The 15,426-nt window shown below is 48.1% G+C and overlaps 1 long non-coding RNA gene across 1 annotated transcript in view; it reads left to right on the plus strand.

Annotated features, from left to right (window-relative positions):
* LOC140425741 (uncharacterized) overlaps positions 1–15,426 on the plus strand; it is a 219,015-nt gene that overhangs the window by 133,176 nt on the left and 70,413 nt on the right. Inside the window, exon 2 of the long non-coding RNA XR_011947968.1 lies at positions 1,776–1,875. This is a non-coding gene — a long non-coding RNA (uncharacterized lncRNA). The remainder of the gene's footprint in view (positions 1–1,775; positions 1,876–15,426) is intronic.

The raw sequence follows: 15,426 nt of genomic DNA on the forward strand, positions 1-15,426 counted from the left end.
CAGGATTCACCCCCCACACCCTCATGATCGGACGACCCATGAAAGGAACTGAACATTTACTAGGACTTGATTTGGCCAGCCCCACAGTCACCGCCCTCACCCACGAAAAAGCAGTCCAACAACTCACGGAAAATATTAAAGCAGCCCAGCTCGCTGCAGCTGTCCGACTAGGCGCTAGGAAAAAGCAGAGTAAAGCCTGCTTTCATAAAATAGTTCTCCCAGTAGAGTATACAGTCGGTCAGCAAGTGATGGTTTCCCTGTATAATCCCAGTTCGTTCCTCACCCCTAAATTTGCAGGATCCTACTCCATTTCGGATAAAGTGAGCCCCTCTGTGTACAAAATAACGTACCCCAATGGAAAAACAGGTTGGTTCCGTATCAACCAGCTTAAAGTTTATGGAACCCAATGTAGCCACTCCCACCACATCTCCCTAGCAATGGCAGACGATTCCACCCCGCCCAGTGACAACTTAGACCAGTCCCCCCCCCCCCCCGCCAGCCAGGACAGCACGTCCAAGCCTACAGACCCGACCTTGTCTCCGCTCACAGGTACACCTTTCCACCTTGAGCTTGATTCGGACGACAGCGACAGCCCCTGGAACCATGACCAGGACATGTTTGGACCCCTGTACCCCCTTTCACTGCCACAGCCAGAGCCACCGCCACCGCCCGATAACGGAAATTTGCCCTTTGCAGCTACCGCCCCTCACGACAAACGAACCCGCCATTGACACCGCGACAACTCTTGTCGATTAGTAAGGAATGACGATTTGGATCCCACAACGGCCCACACGGCCACGGCACAGAAACGACAGACACGAGTTTGGCAACTGGGAGATGGTGTTGACTCAGAGTCTGACTCCCGGTACGGTAACCCTTTCATGACGCTTTTTGATACGGAACCATGAGGTTTCCAGATGATGAGAAAAAGGAACCACATGTGAATTGCGGTGTCCTATTTCCTGATGGAACCTGCCCGCTTTCTTTCTTTCTTCTTGCCACATGGTTTTAATTAATGTAGGCCAGTTACAACATTTCTTGATACAATCATGGTTACTCTTCTGATGCCATTTACTGCCCAATGACTGTTAAAGGAACAAATTGTTGGATCCCATATGTTACAAATTCTTTCCGCTCGTGTCAGGTCACCCAGGCAGTGGAGTAATGGCACTAATCCCTGCCCTGCCTGAGGACCTCCAATGTATCCGGTCAGCCAAGCTCGGGTAGTGGAGCAATAGCACTGATTACCGTCCTACCCGGGAATCCCAACCATTCTTGCACTGCCGCGGCCCACACGCACCTCATGCTTTGATCACTTCAAGTAATCTGCAATGGTTTTTTACACTCCTTACTGTCCTTGGTAGGTCTTTGTTTCCCCTTATCTGCTCTTTAGTGTCGTTCAAAGAATGCCTTTTGCCACTGCCTGTACACTCAACTCTTTACCTTCCGCGACTCTTTGGTCGTTCCCCAACTGCTATTTACATGTTTGACACACTTGGCTGTTACACATTTGTTGCTATACGTGAACTACCTCTGGACCCTGGACGGAGAAATTGTCCTCTCACTCACCGCATCAACCACAAGCGGCGGGATTCCTTGCACTTAAACAGAATTTTTTTTCGGATGTCTTGTCTCTAAAATGGTTATTTAAAAAAAAAAATGAGTGAGTCACTTATGGTGACGATTCTAATGGGTAATTGAAGTTGAAGAGAGAAAGACAAACAAAACGAGATGTTAACCAATGATAATACCAGATATTATGCTTGCACTCTCAGGAATATACGAAGAACGAAGAACAAAAATACAAGATGAAGACAGGACTGATGACCTCCATTGCGATCATCGCTGAACTCCTACAACGGCGCGCGTTGACAGGTTTGTACCCCACACCACACCGCCCCCGGACATGACCATACAATATGAGACCCCTAGCCCAGACACCACACCTCACATGAAAAGAAACACTGATACCCCCACATGGTGCAAAAACATTGTAAAATGGTATTCCCTTTCCGATACAATAGAAGCCCTTTTGGTAATAGCAATATTCTGCAGTGTCGTTCAGACACTTACACTCCGCAAATGGCGAAGGAGAGCCTCCCGCTCCCCGATATACACACTCCGAGCCCCTTTCCCTGGAATCCAGCAAACCCTATAAACCTTTTAAACCATTTTCACTGACAAAATAAAAAGATTGTACTTCTTCTATGACTGTAATAGATTAAGTAGAGATGTGATGCTGCTGTGTATTTCTTAAAAATGGTTGTATTGTACATAAGTTCCTTTTTGATATTTGCCAGCAGCGTGAGAGTAGCTTAGGTAATGATAATTAGAGATTCCCTTGTGTAAATAAGTGAAATGTGTAATAATTAAATGTTTTATAGTGGCCCCTTAGAGTTTATGAATTTATGATGTGTTGATAAAATTAGGTAAATGCTCCAAAAACATAGGTCAGAGTAGTGTAGAACCTGACCAAGTGTAACCGGCACACCAAGGACGGATGAGGATCAACAGTGTGATCCACCACGCTCCGCGTTCAGGATCAAAAGGACGGGATGTAGCCATCTGGGATGGCCACTTACAAAGGATCCCAGGAAATATGGCCACCTGCAAAGGACCATGGGAAATATGGTCAACCCGGGACTCAGACGCTCAGAGCTTATGTATATTGGCAACTCAGATAACTATATGCTTTCAAAACCCCCAGCTACTTTGCATTCTAATGGCCAATTTCCCCAGAACAAAAGACCTGTACTCAGGTCACAGATACAGAAATAGACTCATCGGCGCCACTCCCTTTGCTCAGGGAGCCCAAAAAGCCAAGGTCAATGACCGCTCAGGACACGCCCCGCCATAAAGGCACCCGTCCCTTTATTGGCCAAAATTGAAGGCAGTAATCGAAGCCTGCCGAATTATTGGGTCCAAAGCTAAGGACCGCCCAAAAGAGCGCGAAACACAACAAGGATAAAGAGAGACACTGCCATGTGTTCAGTCTCTCTTGGCCCCGGCGCTCGGTCTCTCTTGGCCCCGACCTACGCCTAAAACCAAGTGTAGCATCACAACCAGAAGACAAGTTCAAGCCCAACGATCGCTACCAGAATAATGAACCCAGCCGAAATGAAGTCACTTCTCCAGACCCGGCCACGCAAGATCCAAACAAAGGCCTTGTTCCTCTGCATAAAGCCGGGTGCCTGAAGTTCAGTACAGTTGTTGTAGTGATAGGTGTAACTTAGCTTGTAGTGTTTTATGTTGCATGTCGAAGTAATTCTTGTGTGTAAATAAACTATCATTGAACTTGAACTAACTAACTGGTTGTTTGGTCTTTGATCGATATCCGGTAAAACCTTGTTGTGGTATCATTTGATATCTGGCGACTCTGAAAAGCAATATCATCATTAATAACTGTCATATGAGTATCCAGTTAAAAAGAGCAACAAAAGATTTAGTTTGCCAAACCTATGATCAGGTTTCTAGGTCGCACGGTACAAGCTACTGGAATTACAGTTGATCCACAAAGAACAAACGTCGTCAAAGAATTTCAACAACTCAGGAATTGATTGAGCTTCAAAGATCCCTTCTTAAGGTCAACCAAATTGGCAAACCCCTACCACATTTAGCAGATGAAAATAAGCCATGGGGACAGCTACTGAGACAGATGAACAGTGGTGTCGGAACGTGGATCAGTAGAATGCTTTTGAAAGGGTTGAAAAACTTGCAATCTCTTCTGAAATAATTCAACCCAGAATCAACAACTATCTCAGCTGCAGATGCATTGTCGACAGATTTGGGGGCAGTTTTATTTCAAGTGCGGAGAGACAGCAAGTGTAGACATCCCACTATGCCTCTCACACAATAACAGAACAGAACAGCAAAGGTAATTGCAGAAAAAGTGGAATTGGCAGTAATGTGGGCATGCAAAAAAAATTCATCTATGTTATGGGATTACGTTTCAAAATCAAAACAGACCATAAGCCACCAATTACCCTTCTGAACATGAGTTTACAATTAATGAGATTTGGGATTGGATTCTCCATTTGGGAGATTTTGTTCTCCTGCCAGAGCTGAATCACTTCTGCTTTACGTTGGTGCTTGGAGTGGTACCCAGAAGCAGTCCCCTCTCCCTTGCCGTGCCAATTTATGCATTGCGTGGAGCGCAAGAGATTCCATTCCGTATCCTGCTATCAGACTGCCATTTTAAGCGGGTGGCCCGATAGCGAGTCACAGCATACATGAATGAGGGTGACATGACCTCTCCATCAGCGACCCCTATTAGTGACCCCCATCAGAGATTCCCCACAACAGACCCCTAAATCAGAGAACCCCCCATCGGAGACCCCATTATCAGGAGCCGCCGATCAGAGACTTCCCCATATCAGAGACCCCATTAGCGAACCCCCATCAGTGACCCCCAATAGTCATACTGTGGCACCATCGATAACACACAAGGCAGGTCGTAGTAAATTCAATCGAGGCTTTATTGACCAGACTTGTTCCCCAGCAGCTCAGTTACAGAATGCGGCTGCTGGGAGAACCTGGGTTCTTATACCCCGCATTTCTGGGTGGAGTCCAGTAGGCGGCAGATCCTATCAGGACCCAGTATCTATCCACCAATAGCCTCTCAGCATCATGGTGTACCGTATTACCCCTACACCACACATACCTAGAATGCTTTGGCTTGATGTTGTTCAGAAACTTCAACCAACATCATCTAGGAATAGCAAAATGCCATGCTGGAGACAGAAATCAGTCTGGTGGCCAAACTTTACTTGCTCTACAGAATAAATAATTTCTAATCGACTTACTTGTGCCCTAAACAGCCAAGAACTAAAAAAAACACTATTACCTTTTACTTTTCCATTCAGGCCGAGGGAACATCAGGGAGTGGACTTATGTGAATTTGGGAGGAAAACCTTACTTATTATCTTTGAATGGCACTCATACAGGATTGAAGTGAACAGGTTGCATAGCATCACAACAGAAGCAATCATCCAATCCTTGAAGAGAATTTGTATAATAAATGGCATCTCGGATATCATAGTTCCAACAATGGGCTGCAATTTGCTCTTGAACTATTCCACAATTTTGCAAATGAAAATGATCTATTCGTGTAACCAGTTCACTTCACTATCCTCAAACAAATGGAGAAGCTGAGAGAATCGTTAAAGATTTATTGAAGAAAAAACAGAGCCTTAATCTAGTTCTTCTGAGTTATTGAATCACAGACAAGATGGTTTCTCACCATCAGAGTTGCTAATAGGTTGGAGACTGAGAACACAGCTTCAATCTCTGACACAAAAACTAAAACCTAATATCAGCACAAATGATCGCACAAGAGCTAAACAGTGTGAGGAAGTACAGAGAGGCACAGAGAATGTGAGCTACCAGTGCACAAGCCCAGTGAGAGAGCATGGGTCCAAGACCAACAAAGGAAGGCTTAATCATTGAAAAAAACACCATAACCAAGTCAGACCAGGATATCATAAGGAGAAACCACAGTGCATTAATATCTTGGGAGATAAAGCCAAGAGAAACTCGAGTTTATCACTCAGGTCCTGATGAAGAAACTTAGTACAAGCTCTACAACCAACCATGAGAAGACCACACACACTGACAGAAAGGAGAGTACAGAATATCCTCAACTTCAAAAGGAGATCAGAACCAGGGGCGAAATTCTCCCCCAACGGCGCGATGTCCGCTGACTGGCGCCAAAAACGGCGCCAATCAGACGGGCATCGCGCCAGCCCAAAGGTGCAGAATGCTCCGCATCTTTGGCGGCCTAGCCCCAACATTGAGGGGCTAGGCCGGCGCCGGAGGGATTTCCGCCCCGCCAGCTGGCGGAAATGGCGTTTGTTGCCCCGCCAGCTGGCGGAAATGGCGTTTGGTGCCCCGCCAGCTGGCGCGGAAATGCGGCGCATGCACGGGATCGTCAGCGGGCGCCGACAGTTTCCCGCGCATGCGCAGTGGAGAGAGTCTCTTCCGCCTCCGCCATGGTGGAGGCCGTGGCGGAGGCGGAAGGGAAAGAGTGCCCCCACGGCACAGGCCCGCCCACGGATCGGTGGGCCCCGATCGCGGGCCAGGCCACCGTGGGGGCACCCCCCAGGGTCAGATCGCCCCGCGCCCCCCCCCCAGGACCCCGGAGCCCGCCCACGCCGCCTGGTCCCGCCGGTAAATACCAGGTTTGATTTACGCCGGCGGGACAGGCAATTTCTGGGCAGGACTTCGGCCCATCCGGGCCGGAGAATTGAGCAGGGGGTCCCGCCAACTGGCGGGTCCCGATTCCCGCCCCCGCCCAATCTCCGGTACCGGAGACTTCGGCGGGGGCGGGGGCGGGATTCACGGCGGCCAACGGCCATTTTCCGACCCGGCGGGGGGTCGGAGAATGACGCCCCAGATCAGGGAGATTGGTCAAAGCTCCTCAGATGCTAACTCTGTGAAGTCTGAGACTTGGAGGGGGTGGTGGAAGAGGTAGGAGGATGTAATTATGATAGGGACCAAAACCTGGGGGAAGAGATGTAGATTAAAAGGTTAACATCAGAAACAAACAGGATGGTGATGTAATAATTATATCAGGTCACATGATTCAGAAGTCCGCGATATCTGGAAGGGGGAGAAGCTCCAATCTCATGTAAAGGACCAAATAAGCAAATACCTACTGAAAATAAAGAGTAATGGTTTTGAGAATCTACAAATTCAAGAAGCATACTTTGGGAGAACAGACAATCCCCAAAACTCCCGTCTGGACCTGAACCACACAATAAAACAGTTCAACCCCTCAGCTCAACATCTTCAGCAAACTCTGCTCACTGAGCTGAATCCCAGCATCAGGTTGTGTGTGTCTCACTTGGGTAGGCCTGAATCTCAAAGCAAGTCGTTGCAGCATCGTGGTGTCCCAGCTTCTGTCTCATCAAATGGTAAATCCCAACTCTAACTACTGCTGGGTGCTGGGGTCTCACTCAGTCTAATCCAAGCAGTTCATAAACCATGAAGTCACAAGTAAACATTGATTGGATGTGACTGGATAATACTTCCAGCTGCCAACGTCGCCAGCAGCTCCACTCGTACACCTGTGCAGTGCTGTGTATGACCTCACAGGAGCCTCATCAGATCCCCCAACACAGACCCCTATCAGAGGCCCTGACCAGAGACACTGTAAATTCTATGATTCTATCCCTGTAACCCAGTAACCCCACCTAACCTTTTTGGATACTAATGGGCAATTTAGCATGAGCAATCCACCTAATCTGCACATCTTTGGACTGTGGAAGGAAATTGGAGCACCCAGAGGAAACCCATGCTGAGACGGGGAGAAAGTGCAAACTCCGCAGTCACCCAAGGCCGGAATTGAACCCGGGACTCTGGAGCTGTGAGGCAGCAATGCTAACCACTGTGCCACTGTGCCACCCTCTTGATGCAATCAGCATTCACATTCAAATGAAAAAATATGAGTGATTTCACTCATAACTTCATAAAGCAGAGTATAAAAGAAACCTACTTGACAGTTTTTGTTGTAAATTCTAGACAGGGTAACTGTGAATGTTGCCCATAACCCCTACATCCCTTATTCCACTTTGCTGCAAAGTGATTTCATTAACTGTTCAAGCTGTGATGCTGGTATTCTAAATAGAGGCTGTTTCAGGTCTATATTTTGCTTCCATTTGTAGTTAACAGTTATCTTTTCAAAGTAATTGAGAGAATCGAGGGGTTGATTTTAACCTACCTCACTTAGCAGAAAGAGCAGGAGGGTGGAACCTACAAAAACAAGCATTGTGACCTTCCATTCCGGTTCCAAACACTATTAGCTGCCATTTGCATTTTGAAGGCCAAGACACTGCCGGAAGCAGGTGGCTGCCTCATGAATCTATGCAAATCAGACTGTAAAAGCTAATAATACATTTCCAGTAACCACTCATTCCGCTTTGCCGAAAAGAGACACAAAGTCTATTTGTTTTAGTAGACCTTGTTACCCCCTCACCATTACTTCAAAGCTGCATTGAAGAACATTGAAACCATTCAGCCAATTTTTATATGAATGATATATTGACAAAGCAGACACAGATGCCAAATGTGATGAAGCGATAAATTTAATGCCAAACAAAATAATTGCCTTGAACTCATCTCTCACTCAAGCCTTACAATTTTTTTTTCAGTTGTCAATTGCAATTGCAAAGTTGTCAAGCCATCGCGTCTTTTCAAAAGTTTTACTAGCTCTCCTATTCCTACAAGGTGTTCCACCAGTGGTTTCAGCAAAGCTGGCGGAAGCTGCTATTTCTGTTGTTAGGACACATTTTAGGTGCTCAGACCTCTGAGAGCCCAGCTTCAAACTGTTGTTTGGCAGGTTGGTCAAGCTGGCTTTCTGGCACCATGTACAGAATTGGTTGCAGGGAGGGCAACAAATACTCGTCCCATTATACCACCGTCCCTCCAATATGGCTATAGCTCATCATTCCCACTGACAGGAGACCAGACTGCTGGAGATGAGCAATATTTTGAAAGCACCAATATATTGAGCCACCACTCTCTCTGTGGTGGAGTCCAGAATCTTTATGGCAGCTGTTAGAGACACTGGGCGGGATGCTCTGTTTCAGAGACAAAGTGCTGATGACGGGACAGAATCGGTGGGCTTCTGCACCGCACCCGGGGCAATTCATCATCAGTTAATGGGCCGGTACCCCATGAAACATGAGCAATTCCAATGAAAAACAGTGTCGGATACACCAGAGTCAGGATTGACACTTGGGAGATTGACAAGCTGCAGCTACATATTAACACTCCACTACCCACAGGCACTCATCCTGGCCAACAAGGTGGCAGCACAGAGATTGGCACCTCGGTTTGCAGACGCGGAGCTGGAGACCCTGCTAGACACCGTGGAGGAGACAAGGGCTAACCTGGACCATGGGGTGGGGAGGAGGTTGCCACCCGCTGCTGTACACTGGCCCTGTCCGCAAGTGGCAGATGCCATGAGCGTCGTGGGTCCTACTGCTGCAACAGTGCTGGAAAAAACTGCACAACGTCCTGAGGGCGGCCATGGTGAGTAGGCAGCACTGTGCCCCTGGCACTAACCCCTGTCCCAAACATCCGTAACCCCTCCCCCCCACAAAGAACAAAGAACAAAGAACAAAGAAATGTACAGCACAGGAACAGGCCCTTCGGCCCTCCAAGCCCGTGCCGACCATACTGCCCGACTAAACTACAATCTTCTACACTTCCTGGGCCTGTATCCTTCTATTCCCATCCTATTCATATATTTGTCAAGATGCCCCTTAAATGTCCCTATCGTCCCTGCTTCCACTACCTCCTCCGCTAGTGAGTTCCAGGCACCCACTACCCTCTGCGTAAAAAACTTGCCTCGTACATCTACTCTAAACCTTGCCCCTCTCACCTTAAACCTATGCCCCCTAGTAATTGACCCCTCTACCCTGGGGAAAAGCTTCTGACTATCCACTCTGTCTATGCCCTCATAATTTTGTATACCTCTATCAGGTCGCCCCTCAACCTCCTTCGTTCCAGTGAGAACAAACCGAGTTTATTCAATCGCTCCTCATAGCTTATGCCCTCCATACCAGGCAACATTCTGGTAAATCTCTTCTGCACCCTCTCTAAAGCCTCCACATCCTTCTGGTAGTGTGGCGACCAGAATTGAACACTATACTCCAAGTGTGGCCTAACTAAGGTTCTATACAGCTGCAACATGACTTGCCAATTCTTATACTCAATGCCCCGACCAATGAAGGCAAGCATGTCGTATGCCTTCTTGACTACCTTCTCCACCTGTGTTGCCCCTTTCAATGACCTGTGGACCTGTACTCCTAGATCTCTTTGACTTTCAATACTCTTGAGGGTTTTACCATTCACTGTATATTCCCTACCTGCATTAGCCCTTCCAAAATGCATTACCTCACATTTGTCCGGATTAAACTCCATCTGCCATCTCTCCGCCCAAGTCTCCAGACAATCTAAATCCTGCTGTATCCTCTGACAGTCCTCATCGCTATCCGCAATTCCACCAACCTTTGTGTCGTCTGCAAACTTACTAATCAGACCAGTTACATTTTCCTCCAAATCATTTATATATACTACAAAGAGCAAAGGTCCCAGCACTGATCCCTGTGGAACACCACTGGTCACAGCCCTCCAATTAGAAAAGCATCCCTCCATTGCTACCCTCTGCCTTCTATGGCCTAGCCAGTTCTGTATCCACCTTGCCAGTTCACCCCTGATCCCGTGTGACTTCACCTTTTGTACTAGTCTACCATGAGGGACCTTGTCAAAGGCCTTACTGAAGTCCATATAGACAACATCTACTGCCCTACCTGCATCAATCATCTTAGTGACCTCCTCAAAAAACTCTATCAAGTTAGTGAGACACGACCTCCCCTTCACAAAACCGTGCTGCCTCTCACTAATACGTCCATTTGCTTCCAAATGGGAGTAGATCCTGTCTCGAAGAATTCTCTCCAGTAATTTCCCTACAACTGAAGTAAGGCTCACCGGCCTGTAGTTCCCGGGATTATCCTTGCTACCCTTCTTAAACAGAGGAACAACATTGGCTATTCTCCAGTCCTCCGGGACATCCCCTGAAGACAGCGAGGATCCAAAGATTTCTGTCAAGGCCTCAGCAATTTCCTCTCCAGCCTCCTTCAGTATTCTGGGGTAGATCCCATCAGGCCCTGGGGACTTATCTACCTTAATATTTTTTAAGACACCCAACACCTCGTCTTTTTGGATCACAATGTGACCCAGGCTAGCTACACCCCCTTCTCCAGACTCAACATCTACCAATTCCTTCTCTTTGGTGAATACTGATGCAAAGTATTCATTTAGTACCTCGCCCATTTCCTCTGGCTCCACACATAGATTCCCTTGCCTATCCTTCAGTGGGCCAACCCTTTCCCTGGCTACCCTCTTGCTTTTTATGTACGTGTAAAAAGCCTTGGGATTTTCCTTAACCCTATTTGCCAATGACTTTTCATGACCCCTTCTAGCCCTCCTGACTCCTTGCTTAAGTTCCTTCCTACTTTCCTTATATGCCACACAGGCTTCGTCTGTTCCCAGCCTTTTAGCCCTGACAAATGCCTCCTTTTTCTTTTTGACGAGGCCTACAATATCACTCGTCATCCAAGGTTCCCGAAAATTGCCGTATTTATCTTTCTTCCTCACAGGAACATGCCTGTCCTGTATTCCTTTCAACTGACACTTGAAAGCCTCCCACATGTCAGATGTTGATTTGCCCTCAAACATCCGCCCCCAATCTATGTTCTTCAGTTCCCGCCTAATATTGTTATAATTAGCCTTCCCCCAATTTAGCACATTCATCCTCGGACCACTCTTATCCTTGTCCACCAGTACTTTAAAAGTTACTGAATTGTGGTCACTGTTACCGAAATGTTCCCCTACTGAAACATCTACCACCTGGCCGGGCTCATTCCCCAATACCAGGTCCAGTACCGCCCCTTCCCTAGTTGGACTGTTTACATATTGTTTTAAGAAGCCCTCCTGGATGCTCCTTACAAACTCCGCCCCGTCTAAGCCCCTGGCACTAAGTGAGTCCCAGTCAATATTGGGGAAGTTGAAGTCTCCCATCACCACAACCTTGTTGTTTTTACTCTTTTCCAAAATCTGTCTACCTATCTGCTCCTCTATCTCCCGCTGGCTGTTGGGAGGCCTGTAGTATACCCCCAACATTGTGACTGCACCCTTCTTATTCCTGATCTCTACCCATATAGCCTCACTGCCCTCTGAGGTGTCCTCTCGCAGTATAGCTGTGATATTCTCCCGAACAAGTAGCGCAACTCCGCCTCCCCTTTTACATCCCCCTCTATCCCGCCTGAAACATCTAAATCCTGGAACGTTTAGCTGCCAATCCTGCCCTTCCCTCAACCAGGTCTCTGTAATGGCAACAACATCATAGTTCCAAGTAGTAATCCAAGCTCTAAGTTCATCTGCCTTACCCGTAATGCTCCTTGCATTAAAACATATGCACTTCAGGCCACCAGACCCGCTGTGTTCAGCAACTTCTCCCCGTCTGCTCTGCCTCAGAGCCACACTGTCCCTATTCCCTAGTTCTCCCTCAATGCTCTCACCTTCTGACCTATTGCTCCCGCGCCCACCCCCCTGCCATACTAGTTTAAACCCTCCCGTGTGACACTAGCAAACCTCGCGGCCAGGATATTTATGCCTCTCCGGTTTAGATGCAACCCGTCCATCTTATACAGGTCACACCTGCCCCGGAAGAGCTCCCAGTGGTCCAGATAACGGAAACCCTCCCTCCTACACCAGCTGTTTAGCCACGTGTTTGTCTGCTCTATCTTCCTATTTCTAGCCTCAATGGCACGTGGCACAGGGAGTAATCCTGAGATCACAACCCTCGAGGTCCTGTCTTTTAACTTTCTGCCTAGCTCCCTGAACTCCTGCTGCAGGACCTCATGCCCCTTCCTGCCTATGTCGTTAGTACCAATATGTACAATGACCTCTGCCTGTTTGCCCTCCCCCTTCAGGATTCCCTCTACCCGTTCAGAGACATCCTGGACCCTGGCACCAGGGAGGCAACATACCATCCTGGAGTCTCTTTCACGTCCACAGAAGCGCCTATCTGTGCCCCTGACTATAGAGTCCCCTATTACTATTACTCTTCTGCGCTTTGACCCTCCCTTCTGAACATCAGAGCCAGCCGTGGTGCCACTGCTCTGGCTGCTGCTGTTTTCCCCTGATAGGCTATCCCCCCCGACAGTATCCAAAGGGGTATATCTGTTCGAGAGGGGGACAACCACAGGGGATTCCTGCACTGACTGCCTGCCCTTTCTGGTGGTCACCCATTTCTCTGCCTGCACCTTGGGTGTGACCACATTTACATAACTGCGATCTATGACGCTTTCCGCCACCTGCATGTTCCTAAGTGCATCCAATTGCTGCTCCAACCGAACCATGCGGTCTGTGAGGAGCTGCAGTTGGGTGCACTTTCTGCAGATGAAGCCATCCGGGACGCTGGAAGCCTCCCGGACCTGCCACATCTCACAGTCAGAGCACAGCACCCCTCTAACTGACATTGCGTCAATTAATTAAAATTAAAATTTGTCTTTTTTTTTTATAAATACTTTTTTTTTAAATTGCAAAGTTACTGTCAACTATCTGTTTCCTAGCACTAGATTTCTAATAGAAATGCGATAGCTAACTATAATACTCTCCGATCTCTGGCTTAGATATCCTCTAAATTATAATTAAGTTATTATGTTTAATTAGTTCCCAAATACTCAAATTTTTTTAAAATTTAGGTTAGAATCCCAACCAGCCACTCAGGTCACAGCTTTTCTGTGATGTCACTTCAGTTTCCCCCCGACACACACAATTTGAAAAAAGGTATAAAAGTAAAAATCACTTACTTACCTTCTTACCTTCTGAGTGTCTGAGATGTTCTCAGGTTCTCTCGCTGACAGAGACTGCTCCTCCACCTCCGATCCTTGACCTGCACAATGCTAATAATATAATAATATAATATGGCACTTACCTTACACCAATGGGTCTTATTATTAGGTTAGAGTAGGAGGGCGGGTGGGAGACACTACACGTGTAGTGTCTCGGGTTTCCTCTCCACCAGAATTTATTGGTTGGGGGGGGGGGGGGGGGGGGGGGGGCGGGGGCGGAAACTTGCCAGAGGTCGAACTTCCGGATCCCGCCTTATATAAAAACAAATAAAACAGAAAAGAAGAACAGACACGGGACCAGGCAAGGCTTTTTAAACTCACTACTCACCTCCAAGAAGGCCCCTGCGCACCGCTGCCGCCGAAATCCAAAGGGCTGCTCCTGTAAAGGTAAGGCTTTTAAACTCACTACTCACCTCCCAGAAGGCCCCTGCGCACCGCTGCCGCCGAAATCCAAAGGGCTGCTCCTGTAAAGGTAAGGTTTTTAAACTCACTACTCACCTCCCAGAAGGCCCCTGCGCACCGCTGCCGCCGAAATCCAAAGGGCTGCTCCTGTAAAGGTAAGAGCTTTTAAACTCACTACTCACCTCCCAGAAGGCCCCTGAGCACCGCTGCCGCCGAAATCCAAAGGGCTGCTCCTGTAAAGGTAAGGTTTTTAAACTCACTACTCACCTCCCAGAAGGCCCCTGCGCACCCCTGCCGCCGAAATCCAAAGGGCTGCTCCTGTAAAGGTAAGGTTTTTAAACTCACTACTCACCTCCCAGAAGGCCCCTGCGCACCGCTGCCGCCGAAATCCAAAGGGCTGCTCCTGTAAAGGTAAGAGCTTTTAAACTCACTACTAACCTCCCAGAAGGCCCCTGCGCACCGCTGCCGCCGAAATTCGAAATCCACAGAGGGCAACCAAACCCCAGCTGGCACCATATACCAGCACCCATACCAGCTGCCTTCAAAAGCTGTGAACATAGACTCTTCTTGTGAAGGTCTGCCTGCAGTGTCCTTGGCTGTGGCTATACTTTCCTAAATAGGCTACTGTGGTGGTATGTATTAGGGGTAATACGGTACACCACGTGTCGACAGGCTATTGGTGGAGGGATGCCAGTTCCTGATAGGATCTGCCACCTACTGGACTCCACCCAGAAATGCCGGTATAAGAACCCAGTTTTTCCCTCCATTTCCCTCAGCAGTTGCATTCTGTAACCACGCTGCTGGGGATAAAGTTCTGCTTAATAAAGCCTTCAATTGACATTACCTCAACCTGCCTCGCGTCATATTGATGGTGCTACAGCTACAGAGTGGTAATGCCATGTTAGAAGACTCATGCATGCATTGTGTTGCTCCTTCACTGTCCCTTGCCATGCAAATACATCCATGGTGGGGATAGCAAGAGACTCCATCGCAAATCCAGCTATTAGGCCAAAGTTGTGAGTGGGCAGCTGATGGCAAGATCCGGCAGATGGCCACCCCACCCCCCACCCCCACAGTGCAAATCCTGTCCCCCTCCCCCCTGACAAATAGGGAAATCCTCACTCCTCCCACCATGGGAACTGCTGGGTTAACACCCCCACCCACCCACACACTACCACTACGTCACATGAGGGTGACCCAACACCCCCCCTTCAGACCCCTCCAATCAGACCCGCACCAGAGACCCCTACCAGAGACCCCCACCAGAGACCCCCACCAGATCTCCCACCAGAACCATCCAGCAGACTACCATCGGAGATCCCACCAAAGACCCACACCAGAGAACCCCTTCAGAGAGCGCCATATCAGCGACCTCCTATATCAGAGAACCCCCACAACAGAGACCCCCATATCAGAGAATACCCCTTAACAGATACCCCTATCACATAACAGATACACCCTCATCAGTCATCCCTGCCTGGAAGTTAAAGTGCAGTCCAGACAGAACCAGCGAAAATATCACTGCTTTTTTACTTACCTATTCCTGACAACTGCTGCCCCAGGCAGATATCTGGAAAGCAGCAGTTGTAACAACAATGAATTA

The sequence above is a fragment of the Scyliorhinus torazame genome, chromosome 6, assembly GCF_047496885.1.
Source record: "Scyliorhinus torazame isolate Kashiwa2021f chromosome 6, sScyTor2.1, whole genome shotgun sequence".
Classification (NCBI taxonomy): Eukaryota; Metazoa; Chordata; class Chondrichthyes; order Carcharhiniformes; family Scyliorhinidae; genus Scyliorhinus; species Scyliorhinus torazame.